The following is a 21,959-nucleotide window of genomic DNA, read 5'->3' as shown; positions in this document are numbered from 1 at the left end:
CCTTTGTGCAGAGTCTGAGGATTGTGGGCCAACTGGGGCCGGGGAAGATGACTACACACTTGCAATAGTTCCTGTACAGGTCAAAGCCAAAAAGGGAAGTGTAGTAGTGCAGACTTACGCCTTCTTGGACCCAGGAAGCTCTGCCACATTCTGTACAGAGACATTAATGGACAAATTGAAGATCACTGGAAGGAAAACTGACATACTACTGAAAACTATGAATGAAGAGAAACCTGTCTGTACTCATGTAGTGTCAGGCTTGGAGGTCAGTAGTTTATCTGGTGACGACTTTATTGATCTGCCAGATGTCTTCACACAAAGGACAATACCTGTAGGAAAAGAAAACATACCCCTACAGAAGGATCTCGAAAAGTGGCCTTACCTTAAAGAAGTAAAACTGCCTCGAATTGAGACTGACATTGGATTGCTTATCGGAGCAAATGTACCTAAAGCAATGGAGCCATGGGAGGTTGTAAGCAGTGTAGGTAATGGACCGTATGCTGTAAGAACCAAGCTAGGTTGGACTGTGAATGGACCTTTGAGAGAAACTGGCTGTCATGCAGACAAGAGAAACCCAGCCAAGGCTAATGCAAACCGCATATCAGTGAGCCGTTTAGAGAACCTGTGGCTTCAACAGTTCATGGTGGATTTTCCAGAGGGAGGAAAACATGATGAAGTGGAAATGTCAAGAGAGGACCATTAGTTTATGGACATGGTCATGGAATCTGCAAAACTGATGGATGGCCACAATACAATATGTCTACCTCTGAAGAACAGATTGGTCACCATGCCAAATAATCGCTCAGTCGCTGAACAATGAGCACATAACATGAGGCTTAAATTTCTCAGGAATGACTGCTTCCGACAAGAGTACACAGACTTCATGGAAGACCTTCTTAAAAAGGGCTATGCAGTACAACTGTCAAATGATGAACTGGCGCACAAAGAAGGAAACGTGTGGTATATACCCCATCACGCCGTGTACCACCCTGTGAAGCAGAAATTAAGAGTTGTGTTCGACTGTGCAGCATCCTATCAGGGCACATCCCTGAATGATCAACTTCTTCAGGGTCCAGATTTGACAAGCAGTCTCATTGGTGTTGTCATACGATTTAGACAGGAACCTGTTGCAATTATGGCAGACGTTGAAGCAATGTTTCACCAGGTGAAGGTGCCCGACGGTGACTCTGACTTACTCAGGTTCCTCTGGTGGACAGGTGGCGACTGCAATCAAGCTTTGACTGAGCACAAGATGACTGTGCATTTGTTTGGGGCCACATCCTCACCCAGTTGCGCCAATTTTGCTTTGAGGAAGTGTGCTGAAGACCAGAGTAGGCAGTTCAGAGCTGAAGTTGTTCAAACAGTCCTGCAGAACTTTTACGTTGATGACTGTCTCAAGTCTGTCGCTACGGAGGAGGCAGCTATATCAGTGTGTCAAGATCTAATGAAAATCTGTGCCAACGGAGGCTTCCATCTCAACAAATGGGTGAGCAACCGAAGGAAGGTGCTTGACTCCATCCCAAAGTCTGAACTGGCAGCAGAAATGAAAACCCTGGACCTGGATCATGGCAAACTTCCACTTGAGAGGGCCCTTGGTCTCAATTGGTGTGTTGAGTCAGACACATTCAGATTTAAGATCAACATCAAAGATCGCCCATTCACAAGAAGAGGACGCCAGCAGTCTTGCCAGCAAAGATTATCCTGCAGGAATTGTGCAGATTGAAGATCGGGTGGGATGACGACTTACCTGAGCACATAAAGAGGCGGTGGACTGACTGGTTAACCAGCCTTCCTGCTTTGGAACACTTCTCAGTTGCAAGATGTTTCAAGCCCAAAGATTTTGGAAATGATGTATTTGCACAACTACATCACTTTGCAGACGCAAGTGAGGATGCATATGGCTCAGTCAGCTACCTACTCATGCGTAACACGAGCAATGAGACACAATGTGTATTTATGATGGGCAAGTCCAGAGTGGCGCCTCTCAGGCCTCCTACCATACCCCGTCTGGAATTGACTGCTGCTACAGTAGCCATTAGGATGGATAGTGTCCTGAGAAGAGAGCTACAACTGGACCTTGCAGAATCAGTTTTTTGGACAGACAGTACGGTGGTGCTCCAGTATCTCCGGAATGAGACCACGCGTTTTCGTATGTTTGTGGCAAACAGAGTTGCAGCTATCCTGAAAGGCTCTGATGTGAAACAGTGGAAACACATCAGCACAGACAAGAATCCTGCTGACTGCGCCTCAAGAGGGCAAAGAGTAGATGAATTTATGAAGAACAGAACGTGGGTGTCTGGGCCAGATTTTCTTCGCAGTCCAGTGGAGTTTTGGCCTAACACTCCACTGAATTGTTCGGAAATCACTTCTGGTGATCCTGAGATCAAGAGAGCCACAGTAAAGAAGATAGAGGTGGAGGAAAATGTTGCTCCATTCAAGAGACTGATAAATTACTTCTCATCATGGACAAAGTTGAAAAGAGCGGTGGCGTGGTTCCTGAAACTTAAAGCCTTACTTTGGAGTCTCTGTCAAAAACGTAAAGAGCAATGCGTAACCAGTGTGGAGAATAGCTTAGACAATGATCGACAGCTGAGGCAAAGTCAGATTGACAGTTTCAGGACAAGCTTTAAGCCTACACAAATTTCAGTGGAACACCTGAATCAAGCAGAGCTCGATATAATCAGATTTTGCCAGAAGGAGAAATTCTCGGATGAGGTTTCAGCTCTACACAAGGGACAAAGTGTGAAGCGCAATAGCCACTTATACAAACTGAACCCTGTACTACAGGAAGATCTGTTGAGAGTTGGTGGGAAAACTGAGCTGGGCAGCTATGCCGGAAATTGCTAAGCAGCCTATTATCCTGTCTAGAGACTTTTACATTTCTGACTTAGTCCTCCAACAGATACATAAAGAAACGGCATGGAGGGCTCAATCACATGCTCTCTGAATTGCGACAGAAGTTTTGGATCCCAAGTGCCAACACAGCCATTAGAAAGATCATCACAAAGTGTGTGACATGTCGTCGCTTGCATGGGAGAGTTGGGAAACAACTGATGGCTGATCTTCCACAAGAGCGAGTGTTGCCAGATGATCCACCCTTCACCCGGGTTGGTGTAGACTACTTCGGCCCATTCGAAGTAAGACGTGGAAGAACCATCTTAAAAAGATACGGTGTTATATTCACTTGTTTAGCGGTTTGTGCAGTGCACATAGAGCTGGTCTCATCATTAGACACAGATTCATGCATAAATGCAATCTGGTGCTTCATAGCACGGAGAGGACAAGTGAAGGAGATTCGCTCAGATAATGGGACGAATTTTGGTGCTGCCAGTCGTGAGCTGAAGGAAGCAATCACTGACTGGAACACTTCACCGTTTCAGCATCTATTTCAACAGCATGGAATTAAGTGGACATTTAACCCTCCCACTGCTTCACATCATGGCGGAGCATGGGAGAGGTTGATAAGATCAATACGAAAAGTGTTGAATTCTACTGTGAGAGAACAAGTTCTGGAAGAAGAATGCCTTCATACAGTCTTATGTGAGGCAGAGTCGATCATCAACAGCCGACCAATCACCAGGGCATCAAGCGACCCAAATGATTTGGAGGCTCTGACACCTAATCATCTTTTGTTGTTGAAAACAAAACCTTCATTGCCTCCAGGATTGTTTGACCAGAATGACCTCTACTCACGACGTAGATGGAAACAGGTGCAGTATATGTCCAATCTATTTTGGAAGAGATGGATTAAAGAACACCTACCTCAAGTTCAAGAACGTCAGCGGTGGGCCACAGCATCAAGAAACTTTGCAGAAGGAGATGTCGTTCTTCTTGTGGACGACTGTGCACCACGAAACTCATGAATTATGGGAAAGATCATCAAAACAGTTCCAGACAAGAAGGGTCTCGTTTGCCGAGTCCGGATAAAGACAAAGACTAATGTTTTGGACAGACCCATCACCAAGATTTGTCTGCTTGGGGAATCTAAAGGGGCTAGTGGTAAAGACTAAGCCCCTACGATAAGCCATGTGCTAGCAACCTCTGGCTCTTTCCTTCTTTCTCTCTTTCCTTCTTTTCTTTCTTATTCTTTTTCATCTGTTCTTTTGGAAATGAAGAGAAACCATCCTTAATATACTTTGCAAAGCTGATTGGCAAAGTATTGGACAATTCATTTGTCTATAAATAACATTTTGTCATATGTTTAAACATTGGATATGTCTAAACGTGGTTCATATTAAGTTTGTAAAGTTAAAAAACGTGGTAATTGTTCTAAGGCAATACATTATTAGAACAATTAGGGGCCGGTAATGTAAGCGCCAGACATCTGCTTTATATTTTTATTTACGATTGAGTTCATGTTTGTTTTATAATTCATAGATTCATTACATAAGTCATCTTTTCAGGATTAATAAATGTGAAAATATATGTGTTTCCATAAAGTAATTTTAAGTCACTGTTTTGGGATTGGAACCTAAAAGAGGGAAGGGGAGGAGCATGGACAGAGAGGTTAGGAGTTTCACGGTTTTCTGACTGTGTGCACAGGTAGTTCTGGATAACTGCTATTTTTTGGAACTTTCATGCTTATTTAGGAAGGAGTTCATTGTTACATCTTCAGTTTGTAATAAATAAACAGTCTTCAAATCATAATGCAACTGGAAGCATTTCTTTTGGAAACCAGGAACACGCGTCAGCCATAGACTCCGCTTTTTTGAACTTGGTTTATTGGAAATTACCCTACACCAATGTTCAAAGTGAAGATCTGAAGTGGAGGGAACGAGGAAACACATGGACAGAGAGGAGGTGCTGTGTTTAAGAGCAGGAAGAAGAGGGAGGGTTATCAGGCTGTGGTTCACAGAGGAGCAGTTTGAGAGCGATACAGCAGTTTTTTGTTTTTGACGCTGTCACCGGTACGAGATTTCGGAATGGCACCACTTACCTCAACATCCAGTTGTGAAAGCTGCATCAACCTGAGCCAAAAAGTGATCGAGCTGGAACAAAGGATATCCACGCTATACCAAATCCGGGGGGCTGAACCGGAATGAAAATGTCTGGAGCACACTAAGAGATATTTGGAGATTGTTTGAGAACTGGATATCAGCTCGTCTCACAGTTGCTATCCAGGCTTGACGCCTTCTTTTGGTAACATCCGATACATAAGCTTCCTCATGTTGCTTCCAGGTGGAGAAACAATGACAAGATAGCCCATTTTCAAGCTTATTCCCTTGCTGGTCATGCAATCTAACACAGCAAGAATGAACCATAGCTGGTGTTATCGTGCTATCGCTCCTCTTTCGCTAGCGCTTTGTTTGGCCCAGAAATATGGCGCCTCAAACAAAAATCCTGGCCACGCCAACTCCCGTGACATTACGCTCCAAAACCCTATCTGTTACTCCCTAAAAGCAGGTATCATATACTTTTCTTGCTCTGTTGTTGCCTCTGTTGTCTTTTGAATGTTTATCTCGGGAATAGAAGACAGCCTTCTCTCAGGACAACATACTGATCTTTGAAAGACCCTCACCAACCACTAATGTTACATCCACCAGGTATTACACAACAACCATTTCTTTGTCAAGCAGGAAAAATGTGAGTTTCACATTTATAGTGAAATTTCCAGGGTTCATTGCTGAAAAATGTCAGACAAGTGCTGACTGAAGGCAAGCACACTACCAGGACACTGCTCCAATGATTTCTGAGATTTGCACATTTCTATTGACTGTTTATAGGGACTATAAAGCTTTCTTCAAAGGGTGGCCTTCCTCTCTCGTAGAGATCGGGTGAAGAGTGCAGTCATTCAAGAGGGCTTCACTATACACTTTATACACATCTCCGTACAATTTTTCTATACATATTTCTGTACATTGTTACCTGAATATACGAACTTCAGTTTCTTATGTATATAGGGACACTTTGTGTCTTCCTTTTATATTTCATATTGTCCTTTCTACAAGAGCTGTGTAACACCCAAATTTCTCATCCGTGGGATAATAAAGGTTTACTCTATTCTTTTCTATTCAGAGTATAGCTGCTACACCTCCACACTGAAAGGAGCCAGTTGAGGTGGTTTTGTCATAATCCAGCTGTGTGCAGACAGGAGAGGACCCAGATACAGACTCATGGAAAGGTAATCTTCATTGTGTGTGTGTGTGTGTGTGTGTGTGTGTGTGTGTGTGTGTGTGTGTGTGTGTGCGTGTGTGTGTGTGTGTGTGTGTATGAGGGATTAAAACATCTAATAAAGTCAGGGAAAAGCTCTCAGCCTGACTCGCAGAGAGTAAAACTCAACATCAAAACATCCGGCTGGGACTCATTAAACTGTGAGGGTTTGTAGAAGATGCAGCACACACACACACACACACACACACACACACACAGAGAATCATGTTTTCATATCCTTGTGGGGACATCTAACTGACATAATGCTTTCACTAGCTGCTTATCCTAATGCCTAACCCAGTGTTTCCCAACCACTGTGCCGCAGCACACAGGTGTGCCGTGGAAGATTATCTGGTTTCACCTGATTGGTACTCTAAGCGACCAGCGTGAGTAATGGGAAGAACAATTACATTCTCTTCCACTAGAGGGCGGTACAATTACCAGCTCTAATTATATGAGTTGCCAACTGCCAGTAAAACAGAGGAAGACAAAGAAGAAATTACATAATAGTTATGCTGTGGGTGAGACAACACAGCACGTAATAACAATAGATAAATATTTGAAGAGAAAAAGTAGTCGGTCTGACCTGGGTCCTGGAGAAAATTCTGACCCAGATGAAGACCCTAGCATGAGTAGTGGTCAGAAGCAAGCAAAAAAGGCATTCAGGGAACAAACTGAGCCAAATCTGCTAAGCCACGTGTGTGTGGAAGATATTATTGAAATGCTTTTTGTGACATTTTTGTTTGGTGGTGAGCTGTGTGATTTTTTGTCCTGGAATTTATGATGAAGCTAACAGAACAGTAAGTGTTGCTTTAAATCGGGGGGTATTCAACAAAAAAGAAAAGACTTCTTACTTCTTAATGCAAAGGTTCAGATGATCATTATTCTAAATATTTAATTACTTTAAATGTTTTTATTTTAATAAAGACACAATTACTAATTCTACTGAAAAGTGTGTACTTTTAATATATATTGTATTATACATATTATATCTATATTTTAAATATAGAAATAAGAAAAATCATTAGAAAAAGTTGTTATTATTGGTATTATTAGTATTATTGCATATTAATGATGTATGTATTAATGTATGTATGTATATGTATATGTATATGTATTAATGATGAAGGAACTGACCTTACAAGTCACATAATCAACTTTTTGGTAAAAGGTTAATGTGGCAGTTCAACAGTTTAACCTGCGGAGGGAGCCAGAGAAGCTGTTTTGAAGTCAACATTACCAGGCAAAGGGCGAAGGGGGGGGGGGAGACTGTTGCCATAGTAACTGAATCTACTAAAGTCAGTAAGTGTTTGTCTTAATTAAATCACTTAGCTGTTCTTAGCTGTTAGTGTTCATCTTCAGGCACTGAATTCACTCACAACAGCCATCATATGGCTGACAGTGGTTTGATCCACTTCCTTTCTCTTTGATCTTAAAGTGATTCTCATGTGAAAATGTTGTATTAAATATTACAGCAAAAATAAACATCTTACTGTCTGATATAACGCTTGGTTTGGCCTCTGGGGATAGTTTCCATGAATTGTGTCCACTTTGACTTGTTGTAATTAAAGTGGAATTCTTTGTTGAACTTTCTTAAATTTCTTCTTTGAACACAGTGTTATCTGATTGTATTTACAGGCAGCATTTCACTTTCATTCGTCTGCTACAGTCACCACAGGTTTGAAAAGTTTTAATAAAAATCTACACAAACACATAAACATAATTAATTAGTACAGTAAAAGCCTGAAAATTCAGTTAAATTCCTAAAAAACAAGCAGTATTATCCAGGAACCTTTAAATGGTCTTCAGATCCCCAGGCCTGTATAAAACGCCATGAGGCAACTGCTGTTGTGTTCATTCACTAATTAGAAAATTTTATTGAATTGATTAATGATTATTAAATAAACAATCAGTATGCTTTTCTCACATAATATCTCAAAATGGTTACATCCATGAAATACTTGGCAGGTATTCTGTCTTCTGTCTTTCTACAGCTGAACCATGACTCTCCAGAGTCCAGCTCACATGCACTCAGCTGCTCTATTAATGAATAGAATAGAATAGAATAGAATAGAATAGAATAGAATAGAATAGAATAAACCTTCATTATCCCACGGATGAGAAATTTCAGGAAACACAAGGTGGTCCTATAAACATAAAAAACCAAAGTTTGTATATACAGGTAACAATGTACAGAATATGTATAGAAACATTGAAAAAAATTGTATGGAGATATGTATAAAATGTACAGGAAACAAAGAAGCTGGTGAGTAAGATGACCAAAAGAATGTTAAGCTGCATTAAAGAGTCTGACAGCTGCTGGTAAGAATGAACTGTGGTAGCGCTCCTTCAATCAATCAATCAATCAATCTTTATTTATAAAGCACTTTTCATACAGAGAAAATGTAGCACAAAGTGCTTTACATAGTTAAAAGCAGCCCACCCCACCCTCCAACTCACTCCCCACACTCTCAATACACATATATCCCCCCACCCACACACACATACACACACGCGCACACTTAAAGAGTAAAAATTGGGCTGGGCTCGCATGAGCCAAGTGAGGAAACACTATAACAGGGAGCCGTCTGCACCGGGAGCCGGTCACAGACCGCAGCCTCCAGGCTGGGCACACAGCAGGAGGGAGGCAAAGGAGCCCCCCAGCCAGGCTGAGAGGACCCCAGAGACCCAGCAGCCACGGTCAATAACAGCCCCGGTGCAGAGAGCGCCCTCCGAGGAAACACTGGAGATATGACGCAATACAATATATATAGGGTAAAATGATAAAATAAATAAGAACAGGATACAATATAAATATAAATAGAATAAGAAGATTAAAAAATGAATAAGAATAAAATCAAACAAATATTAGGTAAATCCTAAATTAATAATAGAATAACAGGATAGAATAAATAAGCATAAAGTAAATAAACGCTAAGTAAAAGCTAAATTAAAAAGGTGGGTCTTGAGCCTGTTCTTAAAAACATGTACGTTCTCTGCGGCCCTGAGCTCCTCCGGCAGGCTGTTCCACAGACGAGGACCATACCACTGAAAAGCTGCCTCTCCGTGAGTATGTGTCCTGACTTTAGGGACAATCAAAAGGCCAGTACCAGAGGACCTCAGGGTCCGCGAGGGTTCGTATGGTAAAAGCAGATCTGAGAGATAGGAAGGCCCAAGACCATTAAGACATTTAAAAACCAATAAAAGAACTTTAAAATCGATCCTGAAACACACGGGGAGCCAGTGCAGCGATTCTAAAACCGGTGTAATGTGGGCCCGCCCTCTGGTCTTCGTCAGCACACGAGCTGCCGAGTTTTGCAAGAGTTGTAAAGTTGAAATATTCTTCTTAGGAAGACCAGAGAGCAGGGCATTACAGTAATCAATGCGACTGGTAATAAAAGCATGCATCAGCATCTCCGTGTTGGCCCGAGAGAGAATAGGGCGGACTCTGGCTATATTTTTTAGATGATAAAATCCAATTTTAGTTACATGTTTAATATGTGGGATAAAACCAAGCTCAGAGTCAAAAATAACACCCAGGTTTTTCACTTGTAGCGAAGGACATAGTGAAAATGCCTCTAATTTAGACAAGAGTTTCTCTCTCTGAGCCTCAGGACCGACAATTAAAACTTCAGTTTTGTCCTGGTTAAGTTGTAAAAAGTTTTCTGCCATCCAAGATCTTATATCCAAGATACAGTTAAAGAGGGCATCCATTTGTCTGGTGTCATCAGGAGACACGGAGATGTACAGCTGCGTGTCATCAGCGTAACTGTGGAAGTTCACTCCATGCCTCCTGATGACACCGCCGAGAGGGAGCATATACAAATTAAAAAGTACAGGGCCTAGAACCGACCCTTGAGGCACACCACATGTCATTTTATGGATCTTAGAGGAGCATGTATCCATACTCACCATAAAAGTTCTGTCAGAGAGATAGGAAGTGAACCAGCTGTGTACAGCACCAGAGAGGCCCACCATGTGTTTCAGTCTGTTTAAAAGAATAGCGTGGTCTACTGTATCAAAGGCTGCGCTTAGATCCAGTAGCACCAGGACTGAGAGCTTTTGGGAGTCCCAGTTACATCTAAGATCATTTAAAACCTTTAGGAGAGCCGTCTCTGTGCTGTGGTTCACCCTAAATCCAGACTGGAATATCTCCAGGATCTGTCTATCATTGAGAAAATCAGTAATCTGAGTAAAAAAAAGTTTTTCTAAGACTTTACTTAAAAATGGTAAGTTGGATACAGGTCTGTAGTTATTAAAATCATTACAATCCAAATTGCTCTTCTTCAGAAGGGGCCTCACCACCGCCGTTTTAAAGGCAGCAGGGAAGACACCCAACTGAAGAGAGCAATTCATCATGCATAAAAGCTCAGCCTCAAAAAATCCATAAAGTGTTTTAAAGAGTGAAGAAGGAATTGGATCTAAAAGACATGTGGTGGGTCTCACTGTGGAGAAAACCTTCTGAAAGTTCTCAGCATTAACCAGGACAAAGCTGTCCAGTGTCTCCTCAGGTACAATCGAGCCCTCAGATGTATTTAAAATCATATCGCGATTAGATAAAATATCAGATCTGATGGCGCTGATCTTTCCCCTGAAGTTGTCTGCAAACTGCTCACAGAGCGAGTCTGTGGGGGTTCTTTGGGAGCTGTTAAAATCAGGGTTAAATAAGTGCTCTATGGTGGAAAAGAGGACCTTGGGATTATTTTTGTTAATACTGATTATTTTGGCAAAGTATGAATTTCTTGACTTCCTTAATGTATTATTGTACACTTTAAGTTGCTCGCAAAATATTTGATGGTTGATATTATTTTTAGTTTTCCTCCATCTCCTTTCTGCTGCCCTGCAATTTCTTTTGAGTTTTTTGACTTCTTCGTTTCTCCAAGGTGATGCATGTTTTACGTTAATCTTTTTGGTGGTGAGTGGAGCAACGGAGTCAAGGCTTTTCTTCAGTTTGCTGTTGAAATAACTAAAAATCAAATCGCAGGGTGCAGGTAAAATCACAGGGGGGCATTTGACTAAAACCCTGGTAAAATTTGCAGCCACTTCAGAGGTTAGATAGCGCCTCCTCACAGTTCGCACCGAGGTCTCCCGCTGAATAAAACCGGTGATGTTAAAAAACACACAGTAGTGGTCAGAGACAGCCAAGTCAACAACAGAGACGACGCTGGTGGACAGCCCATGGGTGATGACCAGGTCCAGAGTGTGTCCTCTGTTGTGAGTCGGCTGCGTGACATGCTGGGTAAAATCCAAACAGTGAAGAATGTTTAAGAATTCTTTTGTTGCAGGGTCAGAAGGATTATCTATGTGCAGGTTAAAATCACCGGTTAAAATTATCATGTTATATTTTGAATGTATGTTTGTTAAAAATTCTGAGAATTCCTTGATAAAAGCAGCGCTGTCTTTAGGTGGTCTATAAACTGTGACAGATAAAACTGGAGGGCTGCTGAAAACAATAGCATGGAATTCAAAAGTGGTAAAATGATCAAATAAAATTTGTTTGGAGGTGATTGTGTTGTTGGCTAAAGATGCAGTCCCACCACCTCTCTTACCACTTCTAATAGAAAAAGAGAAATTAAAATTTGGTGGGGAGGCCTCAGTGAGAACAACTGGTGCATCCGAACCCAGCCATGTTTCAGTTAAAAATAAACAGTCAAGTTTATTATCTAAAATTAAATCATTAATAATAAAAGACTTGTTCGACAGAGAGCGTACATTTAAAAGTGCCATACTGATTGAGACTGGTGGATTATTGACAATAGAGTTGAATGGATGTTGATATTTTTGAAGAGGCCGGAGGTTATTAATTTTTTTGGAGTTACTGGATTTATGATAATTCTGTTGCTCTCTGTTTGTGATTATGACGGGTATTGTGTTGACTGTGGGAGAGAAAGGTCCTAGTCCAGAGTTTTGTGTATTACTGTTAAAAGTGGAACAAATATAGGAGCTGGGACCAGGGGAACATCAGTCAGTGGCAGACGGATCAGCAGGTAATGTCAGTTTGGGGTAGTGACAGGGCGATGTGCGGGAGTGCTGTACGCCAAATGCCAAATTGGCGGACAGCAAACGGCGTCCCCAGGCGTTGAGGTGGAGCCCGTCTGCCCCAAAAAGATGCCTCCTCTCCCAGAAGGCATCAAAGTTGTTAATAAAACCCACGCCGTGGGAGACACAGGCGGAGGAAAGCCAGGTGTTAAGGCTGAGCAGCCGGCTGAAACGGCCTATCCCTCTGCCACAGGTGGGGGTGGGCCCAGAGATAAAAGCACTCACCTGCAGCTGACCAAGGAGGCTGAAGAGTTCGAGGAAGTCCAACTTCAGCAGCTCAGATTGCTGTTTGGGGATGTCATTGGTGCCGATGTGGATGATGAGCCGGTTAACCTTCCTACACTGCGGGTGTAAAAGTCTACTGCTGAACGAGCTGCTCAGTGCTCGTACAGTCTCATGCAGGGGGTGGGAGGTGTTGTCCATGATGGATGTTAGCTTAGACAACATCCTCTCCTCCCCAACCTGCTTGATGGACTTCAGCGGACTAGGACAGAGCTGGCCCTCCTGACCAGTTTGTTGAGTTTCCCCCTGTCCCTCTCTGCCATTCCACCACTCCAGCAGACCACAGCATAGAAAATAGCAGACGCCACCACAGTGTCATAAAATGTCCTGAGGAGTGTCCTGTTCACCCTGAAGGATCTCAGCTGCCGTGGCAGGTGGAGACGACTTAGACCCATTTTGTAAAGTGCATCTATGTTTGTGGACCAGTCCAGTTCGTTATTGAGGTGAAAACCCAGGTATTTATACTCCACCGTTTCAATGTCCAAACCCTGGATGTTGTGTGGCTTCTTGCTGAAGTCAATCACCAGCTCCTTCGTCTTGCTGGCAATGATGCAAAGATGGTTCTGTTGGCACCAGCTGACAAAGTCATTGATGACCCCTCTGTATTCCAGATCGTTTCCCTCCGACACCCAATCCCCAATGGCGGTGTCGTCTGAGAACTTCTGGAGATGGCAAGTGTCCGTGTTATAACCAGTGTTGGTCAAGTTACTTGAAAAAAGTAATCAGTAACTAATTACTGATTACTTCCCCAAAAAAGTAATCCCGTTGCTTTACTGATTACTTATTTTCAAAAGTAATTAATTACTTAGTTACTTAGTTACTTTTTAAAAACACGATTTACAACCTGAAGAGGTGATAAAGCGATAGATCTTTCAGCCCAATTCTACTTTTTCTACATAATCCATCATACAAAATGTAATCAAATGAAAAAGTCTCTTTTTAAAACTTGTTTTATTAGTTTTAATCTTTTAATTTTATGCATCAAGCAAAAATTTAATTATATGCAACATTCTCTGACTGGAAGAAATTTGTTCTGCACATTATAGCACATAAAATATATATATAAAATATAAATATAATATAAAATATATATATATATATTTTGTGTTTACACTCAGTCTTTCAAATAGATGCAAGTAAAACACAGCAGAAAATAAATAACATCAAAGACTAGCGGTCCTTTTGCTCTATTTTCACCTGTAAAGCAGGAGTGGGGTAGGTGGATGTTTGCCCTGGTGCAGGTGAGCCGCAGCGGTCAGTGGAAGAATCCACGAGTTTCTCTGTGAATTTCCCATTACGTCGTAGCGCACTCGTGCTTGCTTGGAAGTTTAGGGGTTTTTTTTCGATGTAAAAGGAAGTTTTCTTCCCACGTACAATGGACGCTAATGTTTTTGTCACTTTTTATGGAATCAAACTTAAAGTAAGGTCAGTACTTCCACGCTTTAAACGCTGCACGCTCATATTCTCTCCCGCACTCGATATATTATCCATTGTTGATCTGCACACAGCTGTTGTCACGAATGTCGCACTCGCTTACGTCACTGTCATGAGACATTCTCGCAATAAAAATCTCGGTTTTAGTAACGCAGTAACGCAGCGTTCCTACGGGAAAGTAATGGTAATCTAATTACCATTTTTGCAATAGTAATCCCTTACTTTACTCGTTACTTGAAAAAAGTAATCGGATTACAGTAACGCGTTACTGCCCATCTCTGGTTATAACTGAAGTCCGACGTGTACAGGGTGAAGAGGAAAGGGGCGAGTACTGTTCCTTGTGGGGCCCCGTGCAACAGACTACCACCTCAGACATCTTTTTATCAATCATGGAGACCCTGCTGACTTCACTAGTTAGTTAGTCGTTTGATAGAAATCCCACAATATGTGGTTTATATTGTCTGGAGTGATTTTCTTTTTCCTCTTTATGAAAGCTTGTTCTCGACTTGTGGATTTTATTGTGGTTTTCTCTGTTTGTCTTTGCTAATGCAAAGAGAAAATTAGTGTTGTGTCAGAGATTTACAGTTAACAAACAGTCAGGTGAATAATCAACACTGAGACACTTGTGTAGGTTAACGTGCTGCACGGATGAAACTCAGACAGAGAGTCACACCCAGCTGCAGTATTCGTTTATTCTTATAGTAGCAGGGTGGGACAAGCATAGCAGTTTCCTTTAATTTTGCATATGTGTGTGTGGGTGTATGTGTCAAGAAGTTCGTGTGTGTGCTAATAATGTCACAGGGTGAGCTTCCTGTTTCTGCAGAGTTGGTACACTGTATCTGGTGAAATATGTGAACATAAGCAGAACATAACATTTGAAGCATAATCATATAAAACAGTAAAAATTCCATAACATGTTGAAATATATGTAGACCTGTAGAAATAAAAAAAATCATCAGTTGGTCGTGTTTGTGTAGAAAAACAGTCAAATGAAACATTCTGGAAAGGGAAAAACCTTCCTGTATATGTGAGAGCAGTCTGATGAAAACACACTGATTTTGTCTTTTAAAAAACAGGGAGAGAGAAAAATGATTAATAAATTAATTGTTGTGACCAGTTGTTGTGTTAATGTGTTAATAAGAGCAAAACAATGAAAATCTGCACATAAAATCATTTCATCATTTAAATTTTTTTCCATGTACCATCTATATATTTAAGGATGGATGTTAATAAAGTTTTACTGATGCTGGTATGGTTTGCAAAGGTGGGACGTTAATAAAGTACAAATACTTAAGTCGATTTTTCATGTATGTGTACTTCACTTGAGTGTTTAGTTTTACTCCCTACATTTTTAAACAAAATATCTGTACTTTCTCCTCTTTACATTTCCAAAACAGACTTGTTCCTTTAAGTTCATCTAGCGTTTATATTCAGGGATTAAAGTAGGCTGGAAAGACAGGTTAGTTTGCGTTCATGTGGTGAATTCACTATAAAACACTGATGGACTGCTTATGATTACATCAAGTGTAGCAGAAATTAATTTGCATTTAAGATAATGATGCTTAGATTATTTAACTGAATTGAAACTTTATTCTAGCTGTATACTGTCTAGTGTGAAGCCGCATAGTGTGAGTGTAGGGGATGGACATCAGATATGATAGCTGGTGAAACTGTGTACATGTTGTTAAGTTCAGTTGTGTAAATCCACAAAGAGCAGCAGGTCAGCTGATTGCAGCCTTTACACTAAGAAAACTTTATGAAGCTTACATCAGAAATTATTGTGGGCCATCATTTTTTCCCCACACTGAGCGCCATTACTAATTTTAGAGTTCCTCCAACTGCTGAATTCACTTCAACCCCTGACTGCTCATTTTCCTGTTTAGAGGCAAAGTCACCCTCTACAATGTAGGCAACAGAAAATAGTTATTGTTTTAAAATATTTCACTGCATGTTTCCCACATAATAGTTTCAAAATAAGCACATTCATTAGAATTAGAATTTAGATTAGAATAATATTTGTATTCTTGTGCACTAATAATATTTTATGATTATATTCTTATATTAATATAGCACAAGCTTTAGTTACCTTGTAACCTGTAAACTGTACTTTTTCACTTTTACTCAAAGAAGTTGCTTCAGTGCTTTTACTGGAGAATATTTTTTAAAAACACGGGTATCTGTACTTCTACTTAAGTAAAGAACGTCTGTACTTTTGCCCCCTCTGATGGTCTGTGTAACTCATTACTATCATCTTCACATCATGGGGTGTTTTTGGGGGGGAAACCAAGAATCGAGCTCTCTGTGAAAACAACAGGAAATGAGCAGATACACTGTCAGAGTGGGGGTACAGATACTGAGTTTTATTTAGAGGCAGTGCCTGTGTGGTTATGACTGAATATGTACTGTTAACAGTAATTTTGGGGAAACTCCAGAACTGACACCCTGTTATGGAACCATAAGTCATAACAAGATGATGAGCTTTGGGACTGTAGTGAGGACAGTATGCACATGTTCAGATGCTGTGTAGGTGTTCAAGTCTCTGATTTTGATTTATCCAGAAAAAAGATTCTGCTGTTGGAAGATTATGTCAACTGTATTTGATTTTATGTGAGCAAGCCCCTCCAAAGTCTCCCACTGCCCATCTTAATGTGACCAGAGGTACAAAAAGGCAGAGATGCTTCTGTGTGCACAGGTGCTCAAGTGTGAACTCAGAGCAACAATTAAAACAAACACACTCCAGATGAACCTGCTGTGATTCATGCAGATGAGTCAGGATGTTGTTTATGGTGTTTTTATTCTCCCTGTTTTTCCTTTACAGCTCCCTTTATTATGTGTTAGCTGCTTAAGTGCTGGTGTCCTGGTTCTCTCTGCGATTCTCCTTTAGTTAAACAAGCACGTCTAATGTATCTGCTATTAGTGATGTGTTTTAGCAGGACAGAAAGAAAAGGTCATTACTTCTGTTAAATCTGTTGGATTTTGTTCCTCATTTGCATATTTTCTGCTTTGCTGCAGGAAGCGAAACAGTCACTGTGTGCCACACTGTCATTATATCAATGCTGCTATCCTGTATATATTGTACATACTATTGTTTGAGTACTTACGATTGTTTTTTTTTTTTTTGTTGTTTTTTTGTACTTTTATATTTTACATTTATATTTATTATTGAAACTTGCACCAAGGGAGCGGCACTCCAATTTCGTTGTACTCTGTACAATGACAATAAAGGCTATTCTATTCTATTCTATTCTATTCTATTCTATTCTATTCTAATGTTTCCCTGTGATGCTTGCAGTGGTGTTTTTGTGGACTTTCATCGTTTTACAGCTTTATAGCCTAAAAACACGACTGATTATAGAGGGATTGCAGATGGTGAGGCATTTAGTGAAGAGCTTACATTTTGTTTCAGTAACAATTAAATTCACCCTGATTATTTTCATCTTGGTTTTACTGCAGCTGTAACATTACAGTATTTGTAAAACGACACTGAGAGAGAGCCTGTTTCTGCGTCTTTGTGCTGCTCTTACAAAGGTTAAATGTTCAGATGATGATTCCAGCTGTTCTTCAACCTGCAGAAATCATCGTAAAGCTACTACATCTGGATTAGAACAAATCAGTGTTTTTAATATCAGTTTAGTCAAGTTTATTGTTTCTGCCCAGAGATCAGGTACAAAAACTCATCTCAGAGATGACAGCATCTCAAATTAGCATCGTCAAAACAGAGCAACAATAAAATAAATACATGCACATCTATGCAAAACAAACAAACAAACGAGGCAGTTACTGAGCTGAAACATAGTTAACAATGTACATGACAACAGCTCGCACACTGCAAGTCTCCAAATTTACCAGTTGTTTTGCTAATGTTTCCAGCACTCGTGATCTTCATGCACTGAGTATTTCTATTTATTTCTGAGTTAATCTATTAACTTGTGAATGACAGGACAACTGCACATTTGTCATGGTCCCCGTGCCTCGCCAGCTGACCCCTTGTTAGGCAACATGTTGGTTTTTTTTGGTTTTTTTTGTTTTCTGCTCTCTCTCTCTCTCCTCTGCTGGGGCGGTGCTTATTACGGGCTCCCGCCCTTGGCCCACGCACCTGCGTTCAATCTCCCCACCTGCTGCTGATCTCCACTAATCTTGAGCCCTTCTTAAGACAGTAGTGCTTTGCTACTCATCGTTGGATCGTTGAGCAATCTGTGTCAGGCACCCTTTAATCTGAAAACTAGAATCCTTGAGTTGTTGTCGTTACTAACTGACGCTTCTTTGTGTAGATCTTTCCTAGACCTGCCTACCTGAAATCCTGCAAGTGAGTGTGGAAGCATGAGAGCCTGCTGAGGAGAGTGGAGTGTGATTTGGAGAGGAGTGGAGCATGTTTGATCCCTTCCTTTTCCCCCACGGTCCCTGGAGCCCCTCTAGAACATTGTGTATATATATAATCACTTGGTGTTGTCACTGTAAATACATTCACTGTCTTTTCTGCAAGGATCCCTCGTCTGCGCCTGAGTCTGTTTAGGAACTCTGACAACACTGGAGTTGGACACATGTAATCTTTAAAAGCTTCTCATAGTGTTTAGGTCTGGAGGTGCAGAGTGCACATGACCATTACTCCTAAATGTTTTCCTCCTAGTGAGGAAACAAAATATTCACATTTTGCACAGTGAAAGCTGACAGTCAGTTAGAAAACTGGTATTTTAAGCATACTGACCGACTCATGACGTCAGCACGTCTTTTTCTTTTGGCTGCTCCATTTAGGGAATCACCACAGCAGATCCTCTGCCACCATCTCATCCAGTCCCTAGCATCCTCCTCTGTCACATCCTTAACGACAAATAAGAATCTTGTATGTGGTCTTACTCTTTTCCTCATTCTAGGTTTGACAGATTTTCAATGATTGTATGATCATTGATCAGAAATTACAAAGTAAGACCTGAGGTGACCAACATTTTTAAATGTATTCTATATGTATTCTGTTTAATACAAACTGCGACTCCTATATTCACTGTTTTCCGAGGTTTCAGCGTTCAACGTTCAAAGACATGAAAATGTTACACAAGCTCCTCAATTAATCTCAGTTTTATCTATATAGCGCCAAATCACAACAACTGTTCACTCAAGGTGCTTTATACTATAAAGACCCTACAGTGATGCAAACATATGACTGATTTCCAGGCATTGCTGTAGTTTCATACAGAAGTCACATTAATTAGCAGGTGCCACTGTGCCACCCTCCTGGAAGGAGCTGAGGAGAGCCCCAGACTCGGGGTCACCCAGCAGCCACGGTGCAGAAGCTACAGGGACTATATTTCAATTCACTCTCCTCTCATTACTATATGCGAATCTGCCTGGGCTGGGAGCCACCACTGCTATTCTGCTCTGAGGCCTTCCCCAAACATTTGTCTTAATTCATGCTTATGCCATCTGCCTTTACGTATGTGAAATGCTTTCAAATCTAAATGAGAATTTGGGCCAGCTAAAGAATTACAATGCAGAAGTTGTCATTACAGGATTGGTGTGCTTGCAATGTTTTACATGTGTTGCACAGTATGGAATCTTGTTGTTTTTAAGGTTGCTGCAGTTACAGTGGTTATTCAACTGCAAAAGGGATCACTTTCTGTTGTTGGTTTTGCTGCCAGAGGTTTCTGTAGTTTCCATTGATTTTGTTAGTTGCAGGTATAGTGTCAATGGTTGCTTGCATCACTCCAGGTGTTTTGTTAGTTTCACAGGTTTGTTACCCTGCAGATTTTTGGGAGATTGTGGGAGTTGCCTTGTGTAGTTGTAGGCAATGCTGTAGACACAGTTTAGCAGTTTTGGCAATTTCAGTGACAATTTTAGACGTTGTTCACATTGGTGTTGTTAGTTACACTGGTTTCAGATATTGCTCTAGTTTAATTGCTAAGTCATTTTTTTTATAAGGGTTGCCGTAAATGCTGCAGTGAGAGAACTGCTGAATTCATTTAAGTCGCCTGTTTAAAGGCACGATTAATCAGAAATTGCCACCTAAAAACTGAGCCGACCAAAATGTTTAAATGTAAGACTCACAACTCTTACCTCATTTCACTGAAACACAGCACCTCCTCTTGGTGATGTCACCTCATTCCCTCACCGACAGCTATCAGCCTACAACACATATGTTGGGTTTAGATTAGTTTCACTTCTACAAAGAGGAACCTACACTGTCATTATTACTGAGAGGAGAAATGGCGCAGAAAGGAGTTCAGCTCGACCGAGAAACCTTCTCTTGTTCCATCTGAGCTACTTTGAGGATGTGACAGCAGCTGTGTCAGAGACCAGAGATAAACTACAGGACATTCTGAGAGAGGAATGGACAAACATCTCACTGACAGTCACTGAAGAGGATGTTTTACTGTCACCAGCAGAGCCAAAGACCAGAGCTGGATTCTTAAAATATTCACATGAAATCATACTGGATCCAAACACAGCAAACACACATCTGTTATTATCTGAGGGGAACAGAAAAGTAACAAGAATGGAACAACAACAGTCTTATTCTGATCATCCAGACAGATTCACTGCATGGCTTCAGGTCCTGAGTAGAGAGAGTCTGACTGGACGTTGTTACTGGGAGGTGGAGTGGGGAGGGAGAGGAGTTGGTGTAGCAGTCGCATACAAGTATATCAGCAGAGCAGGGGGGGGGGCGATGAATGCAAATTTGGATTCAACGACAAATCTTGGTCTTTACGTTACGATTCAAATGGTTTTCAGTTTTGGCACAATGAAGTCCGAACCAACCTCTCAGGTCCTCGGTCCTCCAGAGTAGGAGTGTACCTGGATCACAGAGCAGGTATTCTGTCTTTCTACAGCGTCTCTGAAACCATGACTCTCCTCCACAGAGTCCAGACCACATTCACTCAGCCGCTCTATGCTGGACTTCGGTTCTTTTATTATGACAGTGACACCGCAGAGTTGATTAAACTGAAATAGACAGAAATGATTGAAGGACACTTGGTTAAAACAGGTTTTTCGGTTTCCACTTTCTTTGGTCTCTTTCATTGTTGCTCAGACGTTATTGATGTGCTGTTGCTTAGCCTGTCAGTAACACTTTATAGGTGCGACTTTGACATTGCATTATTTGTTGTCTAGTTAATGATTGGCTTTGTTTTAATGAAGGAAAAGTGTTTCACTCTGCAGAAACAATACAGCCTCATATATCTTTGTAAATGTTGTATGTTGTTCTAATTAAGGTATTTAATGTAAAACATCCCATTTCTAGTTTGTTATATCTTCTACACAAGAGTTATTCTTTATGGGAAACTGTTTTTCATTTATGTGCACTGTCATGTTTCAATTTAGAGAAGTGATCAGTTTGGTTGGGTGTTTTTGTGTTATTCTCTGGTTGGTTCCTTTTTCTTTTGTTTAAGAAAACTAGCCATTGAAATATGCGCAACCCTGTGAAAAGAAGAAGTAATATGCACTCAAACAACTTTGTATGGAATAAAATGACACCTTATATAAAACTTCCTCAGTTAATCACTGTATTGTGTTCCAGTAAAATTTGACTGAGTTAAAAGTTTCATCTCTGAAAAATATTGTTAACTTGATCAGACTGATATAACAGTTCAATAGTTCAGGCCCTGAAGTGCCGGTGATGATTGTCCGGAGTGAGGCCCATTTAGTCCAGCACAACTCTGCAGACGTCTGCGAATCTGCCCCGTGAGGTTGGCGGCAGACTCAGGGCCGCCATCTCAGCCCCCCCGACAGCAGTGGAAGCTGCTGTGGTGCCCAATCTTGCACACTTCTGCCCCAGGACTAAAAATATGTCATATCCTGGATTAATCACATCACATCCTGCATTGGACAATTCCTGACTGAGTCTATCAAAGTCATAGTGGTAAACACGAATAACTTGGATGTGAAATAGATTCACAAAGACATTTGGAAGGAGGTAACCCAGACAGACATGAAACCATACATGAGTCATTTGATTTGTACAGATCTAGAAATGAATCTACCAGAAGTTCATGCAGAGTCTGGCTGGACAATCTTTTGGGCCAATCACTCAATGAATTTCCCATGTTGCCATGCGTGATTCACTT

The 21,959-nt window shown here is 41.0% G+C and overlaps 1 pseudogene; it reads left to right on the top strand.

Moving 5' to 3' along the window:
• Positions 1-19,586: 19,586 nt before the first annotated feature.
• LOC147334807 (tripartite motif-containing protein 16-like protein) lies at positions 19,587-20,847 on the top strand (annotated as a pseudogene).
• The last annotated feature ends 1,112 nt before the right edge of the window (positions 20,848-21,959 follow it).

This window comes from Aulonocara sp. 'chitande type north' Nkhata Bay, linkage group LG3 (assembly GCF_057382095.1).
Source record: "Aulonocara sp. 'chitande type north' Nkhata Bay isolate Kocher_YH1m ecotype deep benthic linkage group LG3, A_spYH_male_GT1.1, whole genome shotgun sequence".
NCBI lineage: Eukaryota > Metazoa > Chordata > Actinopteri > Cichliformes > Cichlidae > Aulonocara > Aulonocara sp. 'chitande type north' Nkhata Bay.
Note: the sequence above shows the minus strand (reverse complement) of the source record. Positions and strands in the feature narration are given on the sequence as shown.